General features: G+C 42.7%; 1 protein-coding gene across 1 annotated transcript in view; it reads right to left on the reverse strand.

The window, feature by feature from the left end:
• LRRC32 (leucine rich repeat containing 32) overlaps positions 1–18,971 on the reverse strand; it is a 353,559-nt gene that overhangs the window by 149,704 nt on the left and 184,884 nt on the right. The gene's annotated exons all lie outside the window — the stretch shown is intronic.

Raw genomic sequence — 18,971 nt, forward strand, 5'->3', positions numbered from 1 at the left:
ACGTGCAATGGGGTTGCACTGTCACTGAGGAGCCCTGGACAAGGGTCAGAACCTTTTACAACAAGCAACCAACAAGCCAGTCTCCTTCCCCAAGGGAGTGAGTGAATAGTTGTACAACAGTCATGCTGTGGTCACCTTGGTCTACTTAATTGCCTTTGAGACTAGTTACAGAAATGACCCAGGGTCCAAGCATGGTTAGGCCTTGCAGTTTGGCACGCTCAACAAGGGTGTACAGTGGGCTTCCCTGGTGGTGCAGTGGTTAAGAATCTGCCTGGCAATGCAGGGGTCACGGGTTCAAGCCCTGGTCCGGGAAGATCCCACATGCCGCGGAGCAACTAAGCCCCGGCACCACAACTACCGAGCCTGCGCTCTATAGCCCGCGAGCCACAGCTACTGAGCCCGCAGGCCTAGAGCCCGTGCTCCACAACAAGAGAAGCCAGTGCAGTGAGAAGCCCGAGCACCGCAACGAAGAGTAGCCCTTGCTCGCCATAACTAGAGAAAGCCCGCACACAGCAATGAAGACCCAACGAAGACCCAACACAGCCAAAAATAAATAAATAAAAAACAAGGATGTACAGGGACCCTTGGGGCCCATGGTGGACTGCCTCTTCCAGTAATTAGTAATCCATGACATGTAACAGCAAGAGTTACTTAAACTATCAACTGTGAAATTAAACAAAAAAAATGAAAAAAAATTATCACCTGTGAATACCTGGGATAAAATGCCTATTCAAGGCCAGTCTTTGGGAGACCAAATTTCTGCTGAAATGACTATTGTGGTGGGAATTGTGACTACAAGGATTTTGAGACAGGTTGGCTGCTTCTGACGGCACCAGAAGGCTTATTGGAAGAAAATCACAAGCTCAGAGTTCTACACTCTCAGTTCTAGGCACATGAAGAGAAATGGAGAGCTTCTACTATGGCTTGAAAATAATTTTTTTACCTATTACAACTTCAGGACTAATATAATTGAAAATCAGACTCAAACTTTGATCCTGTGGCTGCCCAATTATAATGTTAGTGGAAGTCACAGGTTCCCGGGTTTCTTTGATGAAAGTTAGGGCATGAATGAGAAGGAATGGAATCCTGAGACATGGAATGGAGACATTTGGTTTGATTCAGACAAATAGGAGAATCTAAAATGCCTAAATCCTCCTGAGATCCAGAAAAATAAAAAAGCTTATGGGTCTCTTTTCTATCTATCTAATTTCTTGGGTAAGTATGAGAAAGTGATCAAGTTTTTTTAAAAAATCAATCCTTACATATAGATATGTGTGTGTGTGTGTGTGTGTGTGTGTCATGAGACAGAAAGAGAGGGAGAGCAGAGAGAGAGCACACGTGTGCATAAAGGCATCTGTACCCCCCTAAGACCATTTAGGATCCCTGTGTTTGAAGATGGAATGTAGAAACTCAAAGCTGTTTCCAAGTCAGAAGAATCTAGGTCTCCTCTCCTCAAATCACTTTCACTCCAGCCCTGCCTGTTAGCATAATAGAGGCAGGCAAGGTCCACGTGGAAACACAAAATTCCCAATCATAAATCTATCAGACTTAGAAGCATTCACAGCCTCTTGCCAAGTCTGATTTCAATCCTCCTCTTGAGGGCCTACATTTTCCCTCTCCCATTTGTTCTACGCTTTTATTGTTTGTTTATTGAAATGCTCCACTTGCTGGAAGGCTCCCAAGGAAGTAAGTCATCATGCTATATTTTGTGGTTGGGATTCTGGGGGTGAAGAGGGAGGGAAGGTGAATGTGGTGCTATGTCGGGCTCCACACAACACCCATGGCAACTTCAGTGGAAGCTGCAGAGCTCCCCTTCACTGATAAGACTTCAGTGCAGTGATAACACTTCAACACGCTACTCATCAGAGGGTAGAGCAATGAATAAGTTAGGGAACCCTGCCCTCAACTAATGGTCTTACAATCTCGTGGTAAAGATTGAGAAGAAAAAGACAGTTACAAGTTATCAATCCAGGGAGATCAGTGCAATGATAGAAGTAAGTGCAAGGTGCTTCCGGATCACTTGAGTTGTGAGTAGGAGGTAGAGAAAGAGGGGGTGCTTTCCTGAACCTCATCCTGAAGGATGAGGAGGGGTTTTCCAGGCAAGCCTGAGAGTGGGGTTGGCATTGATTCCGGCAGAGGAAGTAGCATGTGCAAAGGCTTGGAGAGGAGAGACAGTGTGTCTGTTCAGGGACGGCAGGTCATCACAAGAGACCAGCGACCAGAATTTGAAGGGAAAGTGATGAAAGATGAGGCTGCGCAGGTGAGCAGGGACACCTGTTCTGAAGGAGTTTTAGGTGTATGAGTGACACGGTCAGCTTTCTCTGTCAGAAATGTCATTCTGGAGAATGGCATGGGGGCCAGAGAGACCAGTCGAGAGGCTGCTGCATTACTCCAGGCCGCATTACTCAGAGAGATGTTGGAGGCTTGAAACAGGGTGGTGGTAGTGGGAAGAGAGAAGCATGTAACGACTTCAGCGTTATTTAAAAGGTAGAATTGACAGACATTAGTAACCTATTAGACATGAAGAGTGAAAGAGAGGGAAGGGTGGAGGGTGAGCCCAGGTTTATGGCCTGGCTAACTGGACGTACTCATAAGTGTGAACCAATGGAAGGTTCAAGCAAGTGCTCTCAGAACTCAGAGGCTAAAGAGACCGCTGTGGGGAAGGATGTGGAACGTGTGGTTAGTGAGGGTCACTGCCTTCAAATGAGCAGGGTAAGAGGGAAAGATGGGTCAGTGGAAGAGTATGGGGCTTTGGCATCAGAGATACATGGGTTCAAATCCCTGCTCTGCCATTAACTTGCTTTGAGATCCAGACTAAGTTCTTATTCTCTGAGCCTCAGTATCATCATGTGTAAAAATTAGGCCAAGGCTAATTTCTACCTCTACTGGGAAAATTTAGTTTGTAAAAGTATAAGCATTGGACTTGGGTTAATTATCACTGTCTTCAAGTGCATATGTGCACGAATTCACCTTCTGTAGTCAATCAGCAAACAGTTATTGAGTACTTACAAGAACACAGGCACCATTTATTAAGCTTCACCCAATTGGACAAGCATTATGTACAGCTACCATCTAATTTAATCTTTACCATAACTCTAATGGATATTACATGATCATCCCCATTCTACAGATGAGGAAAATGATACTCAAAGAGAAATAAAGAGTTCTGCCTAAGGTCACACTGCTAGTAAGTGATAGAGCTGGGATGGGAATCTGGATCTGACAAAGCTATAGTCCTAAGTGCCGTGGAGAAGATGATTCTTGCCCATCAAGCTCCCCTCCTAAGCTGAGGACTCAAGGCCAAAAAGTGAGGTCTACTCTTGGTGGTAAATGGGTTGTTAATCTTAGGCCATCAAACCCTTGAGTAGGGGAGGCCTCTAGTGCCCTCTAGGGGCAAGGGCACCAGCACAGTGGGTCACTTAGCAGAATCATTGTCTTACCGGGTCTCCTGACACAAAGGCATACGTAACTGTTCCTGAAGGATTAGGGCTGGCAAATTAACATGCACAATCACAACTATAGAACATTAAATTTGAACTGGTTCTAGTGCTCTAGTGAGGTCATCCCAGGAACCTTTGTTGAAGATGGTCAGCCTGCTGCCCAAGTCCTCTGGCAATAATTATGTACCACTACAATAAACAGCTACATTTACTAAGCACCTAAGGCTTTACATATGCCATCTCATTTAATTTTATAACCATCCAACAAACTAGAAACTTGGCACTCTAGGAGATATGTGACTTGAATAAGTTTGCACAGCTAATAATAATAAATAACAACAATAGCTAACATATATTTAATGCTTACCATGTGCCAGATTCCATGTGGTAACAGACACTGTTGGCTGTCTACATAACAACCATCCCACTCCTTCTCTGCTCACAGAATCCTAGTTTTGTCCAGATATCCATCCCTAAGGAAAGGGGACTCTATCTCCAGTATGACTGGCCAAGCCAATCATGGTGATTCTATCCCTTTTGTCAGTGATTGGATTAAAGGTAGGCTTGTGACCCAGCTCCAGCCAAAGATGTGAGAGGAAGTAGCATATATAGACTTCGAGGAGAGAGACAGTGTGTTCTGTGATAACACCAGGGAAAGGTTTTCTTACTCTTAAAAAGAAAACACAAAAGAGATGATCCTCTTCTACTTTTGCATATTGTAGTGGATGTGATGTCTGGAACTGTGGCAGTCATCTTATGTTCATGAGGAAGGCCAGCCTAGGAAAGCCTACAAGCTGAGGTTGGAAGAGCATAAAGACGGAACAAATCTGAGTCCTTGAAGAATAAACCAATCCTGGAACTTTCCTACTTCTAGACTTCTTGTTTTGTGAGATAATACATTTTCCTAATTGTTTCAGCAATTTTGAGTTTTTATTTGTTACTTGCAGCTGAAGACACTCTAGCTGATACACATGTACTTTATCATTTGTCACCAAAAATCAATGAGGCTGGTGTTATTGTCCCTATTTTACGTATTAGAAAATGAAGGCTCAGAGAAGTTGAGTAATTTGTCCTTAGTCACAGAGATGGGAAATGGTAGAATAGTATCTGAACCTAGCTCTGCCTAACTCCAGAGCCAGAGTTCTTAACCACATCATACTATGCAAGACAATGAAAACCCAACGTGGTCTGGCTGGCTCCAAAGACCAGGATTGTTCCTCCACATTTCATTGCTTCCCAGTCTCTGGGATGAAATTCTCAGAAACTTGAATCCATGATGTGTGGTGCTTAAGATATGCTGGCACCCATTAGGAAGAGGAGGGGCAGCCACAGGATGCAAGGCAGTATGGCTGCAATTGAAAGGGACCCAGACACATGTATTGGTTTGGTCTGAGTCCCCTGTTACCAGCAGACTGGGCCTTTTCTGCCACTGTGGCTTGAGAACATCTGTTGTAAGGGATAGCCTGGCCTCCAATAAGACACAACTGGACTAACTCTAATGCTTTTGTATATAAAATCTCTCTCTTGCCCCAGGTTTAGTTCTACCTGGATGGACCTAACCACTCTCCAACTCCCCCAACAGGAAATTACCTTGCATCGTCCCCTGGCAGTGAAGCCGGGATGTCACAGAGATTCTTATCATCAAATTCAGGATTAGACAAAATAACAGCTAAGGTCCATTCCTTTGCTGAAGAGTCTAGGATTACCTGAGAGGTACCAAGAAGCCTAGAAAAACATTTGGGGTCATCCTGAGAAAGTTCCAGCATGCCAGGGCAGATGACTTGGTTCGAATTTGATAGGAAATGAGCCAATGAAGGCTTTTGATCAGAAACATAACATCCTCATGGGAATACCCTAGTGGTCCAGTGGTTAGGACTCCATGCCCTCAGTGCCGAGGGCGAGGGTTCGATCCCTGGTCGGCGAACTAAGATCCCACAAGCCACGTTGCATGGCCAAACAAGCAAACAAACAATACCACACACGAGCATGCTCAGCATTAGGCTTTAGTGTAAGTTAATTCAGCAGGTACAAGCAGAATTGATGTGGGAAAAGATGGGGAATCGGGGAGATCAATTTGAAGATTTAAGGGATCCCTTCTCCCTTACCACCTAATGAAGGCACTCCTTTCCTACTAGCAGAGACCAAGTGTCTTGCATACCACGGAAAGGCAGCTTCAATGGCCTGGGAAGAAACTCACACTTCGCTCTGAGGGTTCCCTCCCAGCTCAAGGCTCACACACGTCACGGTGCACTCAGCAGAGGTGCTGACAGAGCCAGAGGACCAGTATCAGTTACACAGGGAGAGGAGGTAAGACTGCCAGAGCCAAGCTGCAGAGAATTATCACTGAAGACAGGAGGCCCCAAAGGAGCTCAAGGCAGCCTCTCAGCCAGCTGTGAGGAGCCCAGAGGAGAAGTTCCAGGCTCTGGGAAAGCTGGAGGCCTTAGATAGTACTTGGAAGTGCAGCGCCGTCAGTCCCAGGATGTGAGGACTAGGGGGGTTTCTGAAGGATCCAGTAACCCTGTTACTGAGAAGCTGGGCCAGTTCTGCGTGATTACTGGGAGCAGCTTGGTTTTCTGGCCCTGGATCTGGAAGCAGGGGTTGCACAGCATTTCCTCCACGCTGTCACCAGCTGCAGAGAACCCCTGCCATTAGCTGCCTCTGGGCCATGGACAAGCCCTTTTCTGGGCCCTCTCAATCTCTTCCTACTTGATTCATCACCTATTTGAGGCTCTGAAAGTCAGTGCTGGCTTCTCTTCGACAGGCTCTGGCCAGACATGCACATGTCTCCTACACCTTCTTTTAAGACTAGCACTCCTGGCACATTCCTTCTTGATGGCCTGTGAACATTGCAAAGTTTTATGAAAAGTAAGGCAGCCCCATGAAGTCATCGCTCCTTATATAGCAAACCCTGCAGGTAACATAAATGAGTGAGGGACCTGGGTTTAAGAGAAAGTTGCAGTTCTCCAACAGATACACATTTCTTCACGTCCACAAAGAAACATGCTATTCCTCGTTGCTTTTTTTTTTTTTATTACCTGCCCCTTGTGATCTAACCTCCATTTCCCCACTTTTCACAGAGACATGGGTACTAAGAAATATTTCTTCCCTTAAAGAAAAACAAGAGTGCAAGTGTGATGATAAAAGGGTGTGGTGGAGACTTGCAAGTTATAAAACACCCCTGGCATCTAAGAAGGACAAACAATACTCAGCTAATGTGAGAATGAGAGCCTGGTGTGGCCAGATCTTCTGATTTTTCAACAGAAGCTGGAAATCCAGGATTTTATGTGAAATCTCCGAATTTTAAAACATTGGCTCATTTCCCTCCACTTCCCAACTGTGCTTCCAAGCCCTTCCCACCACACCAACCCGCCTGCAGCCCCCCCAGAACTTGATCTCTCCTGTCTTCACACCTCTGCATTGTTGGTCTCAGTCTGCAATGCATGTCCTCCCTTTTCTCTGCCTGGGAATTTCTTAAGCAATTTCTTAAGACCCAGATCAAACTATACTTCCTTCTAACAGCTACCCTTCTCTTTGTAAGATTAGGTGCTCGTCATTCTCTCTCTGCTCCCACAGTACCCTGCACATACTTCAACCAGACCTCTTACTACACTGTCCCGGAATTGCTGGTTTCCTTGTCTTTTGTTCGCCAGCCTGAGAACTCCTTGAGGGCAGGAACTTTTGTAGTCTTTGATCTGAGAATCTAGGGTTCGGAGGGTGAGAAATATGTCAAGAAAGTAGAAATAGTTTAATCAGAGGGGAAAACAAGATAGAGAGCCAAAGCCCTGAACATTTCAAGTAAAAGTCCAAGAGGTGATTGTAGGTAGTAAAGAGAAGACAAGCCCAGGAGCCAGGAATCAGGATGATTAAAACAGGCTGGGAAGTGGAATGGTTTAAGATAGAAGCTATGGATGAAGTAAGGGTATCTGGAGCCTGTTTTTACAGTGTGCTGAGAGCATGATAGGGACAGAGAAGGGTACACTTCCTTAATGTCTTTGTGCCGGACTCCACTATTAGCTTGACAGTCTGATGAGTTTCTCTTCTCCATTTCAAGGATTCATTCTCAGCAAGCATCTGTGGAGCATCTATTCTGTGCCAGGTTCTGTTAGGTACCCTAACTATAGAGCAGAATCAGATATGATCCCCGTGCTTGAGCTTGTGGTCTGGTGGAGGAAGTGGATGCATAAATAGATAATGACAAGAAAGTGAAGTAAATGCTACAACAGAGAGAAGCAGAGAGCTATGGTAGCACAGAGCAAGGGCTCCTGATCCATTCAGGTCCAGAAATGTAATTTAACTGAGAATATACAGCTAGGGAGGATTAGAACTCAGGTCCTGTTAGACTTAAAAGGACACTCTTTTTCCATTGTAGAAAATTGGGAAAAGACAGAAATGACTTTGTGATGATGGAGGCAATTTATGTATGTCCGCTTGCTTAAGCTGCAACTGTATGATTCTAGGTTAAACTTGGTTCAAAAAGAATAGTTGCTTGAGATTTGGGAAGCAGAAGTGAATCAGCAGCCATTGCTCTCTGAAGTCATGGGTCTGACAGCAGACATGGAGGTGCCGGCAGGTGCCAGCTTGTCTTCACTCTCCTCCAACTCCACATCCAGCTCCTCCCACTGCTGACTGCTGGCCCATCAGAGCTCCAAGCCCACCACCAGACACTTGGCTGAGCACCCACAGACTTCCCCCTTAGACTCCTCCAGGAGCTCCCCCATCACAGCCCCATTCTGCACCTGGGTGTGCTTGGTTTCTTCTGGTTGGTGACTTCACTGATCCCCGCCCCCCTCCACTTTCAGAGCTACACTGCCCCAGCTTCTCCCACAATTGTGCAAGTTCCAATTCCTATAATAAACCCCTTATCTCATAATTCATAAGAGTTCTGCTTCCTTAGGTGAACACTGACTGAAATACTGTGTTTTTCCCAAGGATGAAAATAATTGAGTGAATAGAAGAACAGACTAAGGTTAAAAGTCTATCTTCACCATTATCTCCATAAATCCAATGCCCCTGCACTTAGCAGTTCAGTAAATATTTGTTGAATTGGACTCAATTTTTAGGTTGCTTCCAGTTCACTGGTATAGATATCACTGCAAAGAATAGCTTCTGGGGAAGAGATTTTTAAATTTTTTTGCTTTTGCTTCTGTTTAATTCTTTTCCTAGGATCAGTGCAAAGGTATGGAGTCCTTTATGGCTCAGGCTCTGAAGTTTTGACCCAGGACAGTATCTGATGTGTTGACTGTATGTGTTCATCTCCTGGGTTACAACAGATTTTCCTCTGGCTTCAATTTTCCTCTTTCTCCCTCACCTTCTATCCCTTGTGAAAAAGAAGAAAACCTCACTCTTGTGCATTTTCTCCAAAGAAAATATTTCACACTCTAATCAGATCAGCAAAAAAAAAAAAACCAAAAAAAACCCAAAAAACAAACAACCACCATATATTGAGTTACCCTTATGGGAATGCTCCTCTGGCCGGGCTGAGTTGGAAGAGAGAGAAACAAAGACATCTGGAAGTGGAGGCTCCAGATGGGAGCCTGGATGGGCTGGATGGACAGCAATCAACTCTGAACCACTTAATTGCAGGGGAATTTCCTCCTTGCTACTTAGACCATTCAACGCTGGTTGAGAGAAGACATGTTACATGCTCACTTTGCCTCCTGGAAAGCTGGGTTAAATGTTGTTTCAATTAGATAACCATTTATGAAATGTCTGTCCTAAGCTAGTCCCTAATGTAGTTGCTGGAGATACTGCCCTTGAGGCATTTTCAGCCAAAGTGGGAGGAAAACACAATGAGTTACAGCACACGTCAGTTTATACTAAGTGCTAGAAAACAGGCATAAACAAAGCACTACAGAACAGAGGAGGGAGCAGTTATTCTTGATGAGGGAGTTGGGGTTGGGGAGGGGGAAGAAGTCTAATGGAAACCTAAAGAATGTATAGGCAGAGGGACCTAAGATTTTTAAAGAACTGAGCTGGGTTTCAGAGAGCTAACACTTACTGATAATGTATCCTGTGCTGGTCACTGACCCAGGCGCCGTACATACGTTTTCACATTAAATCTTCTCCAAAGCCCATCTGGAGCAAACAGAGGCACAAGGACATGAGGTAACTTGTTCAAGAATTTGAATGAGGTAGAACTGGATTCAAACCCAAATCTTTCTGACTTTCAAGAACATGCCCTACTCCTATCTGTGCTTGGAGAATTATTTTCAAAAGACATTTTGAGATGGACTATAAAGAATAAGAAGGATTTTGATAGGCTTCAAAAGGCAAGGGGGTGGATGAAGGGACAGGGTAAAAGCATTCCAGGCAGAGGAAGAATGGAAGGAGAACAGCCCTAGGGCAGAGCATGAAGGTGTAACGCCTGCCTGGGGAAACTTAGGCAGTCTGGGTGACTGTGGGAAGACATTGCCACATGCCCACACCACTGTACTTTTGGGTTCAACACACCATTCAGTAATTCAGTCAACAGTGCTGGGGACTCAGAAGCCAAAAACCTCAGTCCTTGCTCTCAAGGAGTCTCCAATCTAATGAGAGTCTGGTGAGATAACTGTTATCAGCACTGATTGCCTTGTACACTTCAGCTCAGGGTGCGTGTGTGTGTGTGTGTGTGTGTGTGTGTGTGCACACATGCGTGCGCACATGAGCACACTCACACAAGCGTTATTTGGACCATTTCCTTCCCACAATCATTTCTCAACACATATATTCCTCAGGCTCTTCATAAGCATGTGTTCCTTTATTATCTCTCTGCCTTTAGCAAGGCTTGGATTTGAACTGCTGGCCTTGATGTGGTTAAGTTTGTGGGGTTTTTTTTCATGTGATAAGTTTAAAGCCCATAGCATCTCAATAAGTGCCCTTTCACCCGTGAGAGACCTGACTTGGTCTTTCACTAGTTCACCTAGAAAATAATGATCAATCCTAGGGTTACAGGAAAAAAACCTTCACTGGAACTGACAAGAAAGCAGACACTTTCTACCATTTCTCTGAAGACTTCACAAGTGCTCAACACTTTTTGAAAGAGACTATGGCTCCAAGGCTTTCATTCTGCTGGCTGGAGCAGAGTTTTAAAAAATGCATTTCATCTCTGGCAAATCACAGCAAATGTCATAAACAGCTGGAAACTCTCTGAGGTGAAGACAAGTTGAATATTATGTTTGGATTTATAGCCCCCTCCCCCATGATAGCTGATTTCCATTTCCGACAGGGTTATTATTTCCATCTTCATGAAATATTTTGGATCTCACCTTGGATAATCACTGATTATAATCAGCTCCTCACCTGAGGCACCTTAGCACTTGGGTGAACCTGAATTTTTTTTTTCAAAAATGAACTAGGGAAAACTTAATGTGTGAGATTATGTCTTTATTTCTATTTTCATTTGCAATTCCCTTTGGCTTTCTAATGATCAAGTCATTAATCAGTGTCAAATCACCGTCCAGAGCAGACAGTATTTTTGCCACTTGGGTTCCAACGAGGATTAAATGACAATAACTTGTGTTATTAGGTCTGGTGCTCTCTTGTGAGGTACTGTGGTAATTATTTAGGGTACGGACAAGATCTCAGTGGCCACCTAAGGCTTTTAGCCAAGAGTGTACATCACAATCTTCTGAAATTTGATAGAGCTCCCCAAGTTGTTCTGACAGGTACTCCCAGTTGAGGACCACTAAGAATCCAACATCTCTCATTTCACTTCTATGTGTCCTTTTATGCTTCCATGCCTTTGCTTCTCCTATTTTCTCTGCCATGACACCCTTGATACCCTCTCCTTACTTCTCTGCCTGGTAAAATCCTGTTACTTTGTGAGGCCCAGCTCAAATGCTACCTCTCCTTAGAAGCCTTCTGTGATGGAAACAATCCTTTTCTCCCTGATCCCATAGCACTCCTTAAATGCTTCTGTGAACGTTCTGTGTTACCACGGTCTCCTATGGTATATAGAGCTATCTGCATGTGTCTAACTTCCCCACTCAACTGTGAGCTCCAGGAGGATAACTATTGTATCTTATTCATCTTCATAATTTCATGGCCTGACATTCATTGAATGAATAAGTTGATACCCAAAAGAAGTAAACATTGGCCCATTAAATTTAGCCAGATCTGGGCTTCCTTTGCATTTATTCACTAAGTTGTTTACAAAGAAAGAGGGCAAGGATGTGAAAGGGAAGGACCTAAAGGGCCATGATGTTAGTTTTTAATATTCTTTTAAGAACACCACTTTCCCAACAAACACGGTAACTGCTTTAATTTGAATTAGTAACGGAAGGCTAGATATCAACTTGAACTTGAGGATGGGTTTTCAGAAAAGCAGACAATCTCACCAAAATCCAAATCTTAATTGATTGGTTCAATCTACCTCTCTGGGTCTCAGACACCTCTCCTGTAAAATGGGGGGGGGGTTAAACTGAATATCTCTGAGGTTTCTTCTAACTCTGAGGATCTATGACCTTAACCACAATCACTAGCCAACTGATGTAGCAGTTTGTTTATTCTGGCTCTACTCCATACTTAAGAGAAAGAAATATTCTTGGTAAGACACTAAGGAGTTTTACAAAATACATTAAATCATAACAATAATATAAATACTAAAAGAAGACTTGGAAATACAGTGAAGGGAAAAGGATCGTCCATGGTTCTACCACTCTAGTATGCTCTTGTTTTGGCGTGTTTTTCTTCCATTATTTTTTTGATGTTTATATGTACATGGTTTTACCACTTATCATAAGCATATTCCTTGATGTTAATTATTTGTAATTTTCATCTTAAATGACTACATACTGAAACAGATGTATGGGGTATGTAAATACTCTCCTATTGTAAGATAATTAAGTTGTCAATCTTTTTAGATAGCATTGAAATTAAAATCTTTGTATACGTAAGTGTTCCCATATTTTGGATTATTCCCATAGATGGGAATCCTATATCTAAGGGTAGGAACATTTTTATGACTCTTATCACATTGCCATCTTTTACTTTAGTAAGCATCTGTGATTTTGCTGTGTGGCATTCTTTTATTTTCCTCTGATTATAGTACTCTAACTTTCCTAAGGGAAACCAAGCCCACGCTCACACCCACTCCCTGTGCTTTGGGAATAACTGACTTTACCCACACCCTTCCTCCTTTCCCAGAGAGTAACATGTGGTTCAGGCCTGGCAAATCAGAGCATTACATTCCCCTGGCCACAGTTCAGGGATTGGCATGTGACTCAGATGGAGTCAACAGCAACAGAGCAAGAAGACTTTTGTTAAGACTGCTGGAAGAAATGACATGTGCTCTTTTCTTCTGAGCCTATAAGCAGGCAGATCATATTAGCTTGGAACTGCTGGGAGCCAACACATGTAGCCTGAGAATGAAGCCAACACAGTAGAAGACAGAGCTGAGGGATGGAGAGATACTAAGACTGGCCCTGTTAGAATCCTAGATTCAGTAATGCCTGAAGCCAGAACTACCCCAGCACTCACTTTTAAGTGAACCAAAAATTTCCATTGTTCCTTAAATCATTTTACTCACTCACTCATTCACCCATCCATATATTCATTCATCTATCATTTGTCTCTCTCTCTCTCTCTCACACACACACACACGGCCCCTAACTGGCACAGATAGGTTTTTTCAATCCTTTTAACTTACGGCTTTTTAAAAAATTTATTATTAATTAATTATTTTTTAGAGCAGTTTTATGTTCACAGCAAAATTGAGTGGAAAATTCTCATTTGCCTCCTAACCTCCCTCACTATCAACATCCCACACCAGAGTGGTACATTTGTTACAATCAATGAACCTACACATCGATTATGATATGATAATGACACATCATTATCACCCAAAGTCCACAGTTTACATTAGGGTTCACTCTTTGTGTTGTACGTTCCACAGGTTTTGACAAATGTGTAATGGCTTGTATCTACCACTGTAGTGCCCTTTTACTTTTTATTGAGGTATAATCTACAGAAAGGACACAATTTACATGTGCACTTGGTAAACATGTACAGCTTAGTAAACTTTTACATGTGCATATCTACTTATATAATTCCTACCCAGATCAAGATATAGAACATTTACAGCACCCTGGTACATTCCTACAAGCTCCATTCAAGTAGTTGCTCCGCTAAAGGTATTTATTCTTCAACTTCTATAACTACAGATTTTATTGCTTTTGAACTTTATATAAATGGAATTTCACAGTATGACTGCAACCTCCTAGTCTCTGAACAGCCCAGGTCTGCTGTCATAATGGGAAGAGACTTTGGGTTTTGCAGGGAAGGAATGAGTGTGTTTCGCATGTGAGAGGGATTATTGTGGACAGAGGACATTTTCCAAAAATGGCCACAGCAACATTTCTGTTCCCACATGTTCTTTCAGAACTCTACCACTCTTCTATCTAGCAATGGAATCTATTTCCCTTCCCCTTGAACCCGGGTGGGCTTGACTGTTCCAATCAGGAGTATGGCAGAAATAATGCTATGACTTCCATAGCTTGATTATAAAGATGATATAGTTTCCTTCTCTCCAGTCACTCACCCTTGGAATCTGGCCACATGTTGTAAGGAAGCCTAGGCCACATGGAGATGCCACATACAGATGTTCCCGTTGATAATCCCAGCAAAGATTCCAGGCAACAGCCAACATCAATTGCTAATCAATTGCTAATTGCTGAACGAATGAGCACTCAGATGATTCCAGCTCTTAGTCTTCAAGTTGCCCAGAGGAGTAGAGATGAGCTGTCCCCACTAAACCCTACCCAAACTGGAGATTTGAGAGCAAAATAAATCGTTTAAGCCACAGCAATGGTTTGTTATGCAACAATAGATAACTAGGACTCTGTAGTATCTGTGTGTTCTTGGGAAGTCTTCTGGTGATATCAGACTTTGGATAATTTCTTCTCTCTAGGCCTTGGTTTCCTCAGTTGTAAAATGGAACAATAATTACTACATCATGGGAATGTTGTGAGGTTTAAATGAGATAATACACACAAGGTGCTCTTTTTATAATGGGACTTAAACAAATGCTACCTAATATTATTTCAACTTACTTCTGTCAAGTTGTTCTAGATTTACTGCTTTGTACAAATTCCCTTTCATGGTATGTGTCATATACACACAAATATAAAACCTGATTTTGTATATACACACACAGGCACATCACAATTCTGCAGTTTCTACATTGCTCTCTTGGAACACTTGTTCTAGGGGACGCCAGCTACCATTTCATGAGGATGCTCAAGCCGCCTTATAAGGAGATCCATATAGTGAGACACAGACCTCTTGACTCACTAACTTGCCAACCATGTGAGTGACCTACCTGGAAGCTGATCCTCTAGCGCTAGTCAGCCTTCAGATGACTGCAACCTTTTAGAGATCCCAAGCCAGAACCACCCTCCTAAGCCACTCTTGATTACCATAGAAACTGCAAAAACTGTATGAAATTAAAAAAAAAATTATTGGTTTACGTCACTAAGGTTTGGGATAACGTATTATGCACTAATAGTTAACTAATAGATCAGTCATCATGAGGAGGGATGCAGGGAAGAAACTGATTCAAGGTTGAGGGCTGTTTCAGGGTCAATGTGGAAGGGCAGAGATGGCTGAATGGACTTGAAAGTGTTGATGAGACTGAGTTTGAAATAAATCATCATGGAGTCCAGGGTAGAAAGGGAAGAAAGCAAAACCAGATGAGGGAACAGATTTGGAACTGGGAGACTGTAAACTGCAGATTTCACTGAAGCTGAAGAGCAGGTTTGGTGAGGGTAAAGGAGTAAGAATATGCAAAAAAAGAAAGTTTTGTTTTGAATGTGGAATACCTTGCTTACTGATTCAAAGGTGGAACGGGACTTCCCTGGTGGCGCAGTGGTTAAGAATCCACCTGCCAATGCAGGGGACATGGGTTCGAGCCCTGGTCCTGGAAGATTCCACATGCCGTGGAGCAACTAAGCCCTTGCACCACAACTACTAAGCCTGCCCTCTAGGGCCTGCGAGCCACAACTACTGAAGCCCACGTGCCTAGAGGCCGTGCTCTGCAACAAGAGAAGCTACTGCAATAAGCCCGCGCACCGCAACCAAGAGTAGCCCCTGCTCACCACAACTAGAGAAAGCCCGCACACAGCACTGAAGACCCAACGCAGCCAAAATAAATAAGTTTATTAAAAAAAATCTTCTCCTTAAGATCCTTTCATCCCTAGAGTGATGGAATGAGGGTGAAAGGGAGTTTGAATGGCTTAATGGTGAAAGCCATAAAACAGGGGTAGACGACCTTAATACAGATGTAGTGACAAGTTAGGAGAATGCCAGCCTTTATTTCTGGTTCAGGATATTGAAGATGGGGGGGGGAAGGAAGAACTCCATTTGAAAGGGCTTCAAGGGAAGCAGTGAACTTAAGGAAAACATTAGATTTTAGACTAGATTAAAAGGTGACAGCAGTGCTCTAGGAAAAGGTTAGATGTGTAAGGATGTTTCTTTGAATTAGCATGGGTTTGCTTATAAAAAAAGCTAAAACTTTATTCTGTTAGCATCTGGGAGCCTCCCAAGTTTTATGCAGGGGACTGACAAGTGCTTTGAAGTTCAGAAAACTCACCCTGACAGTAGTGGCAGTATGGTAGATGTACTGGCAAGGAGTATAGAGAGGTTCCTTTGGAGAAAAACTGTTGGTATAAAGGTCCATCTCACACAGGTGATGAGGCCTCATCATCAGCCTACTAAAACAATGGGGTCAGCTACCTAGGAAGTAGAGACTAGAGAACTGAATGGACAGTGGGGGAGAGTAAGGGACAGTGGACAAGGCAGTGGCCAGATCTTTTACCTTTCTGAACCTGTTCTAGATTGTTCCAAGCACTTCTAATCCTCTATTGAGCCTGGATATGTAATTGTCAGTTATCTCCAGTTTACTTTCCTTCTTTCTTTTCTGTCCCCCAAATCCACTTATTTTGATCTACTATTTGATATTCTACTTGTATATTTTTAAAAAATTTTGGTCTTGCTATTCCCTTTTAGTACACCTTCTGGCTATACCAGTGTGGTAATAAAACTTTCTGATGGTAAGAATCTAACGGCAGTGTGATACAGTGGAAAGAGCAGCAGCCTATAAGTCAAAAGGGCTGATTCCCAGTCCCAATCCTGCCATGAAATTCTTGTATGACTTTGGTTAACTCATTTCTTCTTTGGACCTCACTTTTTTTAATTTAGAAAATGAATCTCTAAGGTCTTATCCATTTCAATTTGCCTACCTGTACAATACCATAGGAGCTATTTTCATGATAATGGTGAAATCCACCTTCTCCAACAGAGTACTACAAAATTAGAATGGTGGATGGTAGGCATCTTGAAGTTTGTTCCAAGAAACCTGCTTAATCTGCTTTGTGAATAGAGGAATAAAGTTTGAGATAGGTACTATATTCCAATGCATTTTCTCAGACCAGAGGTAGAGGAGAGTGGTTCTTACTTTATTTACCATACATTTCCTGGAGTCAAAGTGCCTTCACTTGAATTCATGGCTCTGCTACTTACTAGCTTGTTACACTGGGCAAACTACTTGAAATCTCTGTGCCTTAGTTTCTTCATCCATAAAATGGGGGTCATAATATATCTCATAAGGCTATTGTGGAGATTAAACAAGTTTATTAGGTGTGTAAAAGCATCTGGAACAGAGAAAGCCGTCGATAAGTATTAGCTATTATTCTTATGTGCTAGGCACAAGAGTGTACAGACTCTTGTGCCTCCTTAAAGAGCTCACTGCCTGGTCAGAAATATTTTCAAGCAAATGACCATAACTCAGTGTTCTGAGTTCTGTAACAAGATGTATAATAAGTGGTGTAGGAGCAGAGGCAAGAATGCCTGTCTCATCCCAGAGAGAAAGGCAGGGGCAGGACAATATTCTTGAGGGTAAAGTTTGAGTCTGATTCTTAAAGAAGAGAATTCAATGTTGGGAACATTTGGGAATATGGAGCAGTAACCGACAGCATGTGGAAGGCAGTTTCTTGCTGCAAAAGACAAATATGGTTCCAAGGAAAGGGAGGATGTGTGGTAGATCAGAGGTAGTAGTTGATGCCAGAGCATCAGCAGTTGAGAGCTTGATAGAAATACAGGCTCTTAGGCGCTACCCAGACCTACTCAATTAAAATTTGTATTTTAACAAGATACTCAGGTGATTCTTTGAACACTGAAATTTAAGAACCACTAGTCCAGAGCACACACTGGAGCCAAGCTGCTTAGGTTTCAATCCTGGCTTTACCATTTACTTATTATCATTATTATTATCATTATTTGGTCGTGTCACTGCAGCATGGGGGATCTTAGTTTCTCGACCAGGGATGGAACCCATGCCCCCTGCAGCGGAAGCAAGGAGTCTTAACCACTGGATCACCAGGGAAGTCCCACCACTTACTTATTTACTTATTTAAACATCTTTATTGGAGTATAACCACCATTTACTTATAATGTGTAACTTTAGGCAAGCTATTTCACCTCCTTCCTATGCCTCAGTTTCCTCATTTGTAATTAGATAACAGTTTCTACCTCATAAAGTTGTTTTAAGGATGGAATAAATATTTTAAATGCTTAGAACAGTACTTGGCACCTACCAAGGCCAAGCATAAGCGGAAGGACTATAAGATATTCGGGGGACTACAAGAAGAGAATTCAGCCAAACCTATAGGACTTGGGTGAATTCCAGTCGAAGATCTGGAGTTATAAAGCCCAACTCCCTTCAATTGGTTGAGTTCTTGAATATCTGTTTTTCTCACTCCTAGTAGGGGGTAATCTTAATTATACCTGCCTCACTAAGATACTCAAATCAAAAAATATATGTTCAACTACAAAATCTTCTATTAAAGTTTCATTTATCATCTTTCCAAGAGTTAAGTATCTGGCCAGAAAGCGGTGGTACCTCAATTCAGTACAAAATAGATGGAAAAGAATGCATTGGAAGATCAGGGAGGGAGTGGTGGGAAAGCCGGGAGACTATTTGTCCCACTTCCTGACTTTCTGAAGGGGCAGACTTGGGTTTCAACAATAATTTTCCTGGGCCTCAGAGAGGATTTTTAGCTAATGGGCAAATAGTACACAAATGCCGTTATTTATTTTTTCTTCCTAACCTAACCTACAATGGAGATTCAAGAACATGAACAACCTCACACGTTTGTGTAGTGGTCCAAAATTTACAAATAACTTTTCTCTACTTTGTGTATCACAACATCCCTATAGGGTAATATTAACCTAACATTTTATAAGAAAACTTTGTTAATATCATAAAGCACATTAAAAACTCCTTTCCATTTGAGTATTTTTACCATATCCGATGTCTCCCAAAGTACAAAATTTAAAAGGGAGAGCAATCACAAAACTTGATTGGATCTTCAACAGTAGCAGTTACTGGCTTCGATCTTATGGCCGCGATTATTTGTATATTGGGCCCCTTTTCTCATCCGTAAAACAGGGGCAACAATACCCTCTTCACACAACTGTTTTGTGATTAAACACGAACAAAGGCTGAAGGGTGAACCTACCACGTCGCAGGGCCTCAAACAAACCCCTTCTCCTTCT

Source organism: Lagenorhynchus albirostris, chromosome 9 (assembly GCF_949774975.1).
Source record: "Lagenorhynchus albirostris chromosome 9, mLagAlb1.1, whole genome shotgun sequence".
NCBI lineage: Eukaryota > Metazoa > Chordata > Mammalia > Artiodactyla > Delphinidae > Lagenorhynchus > Lagenorhynchus albirostris.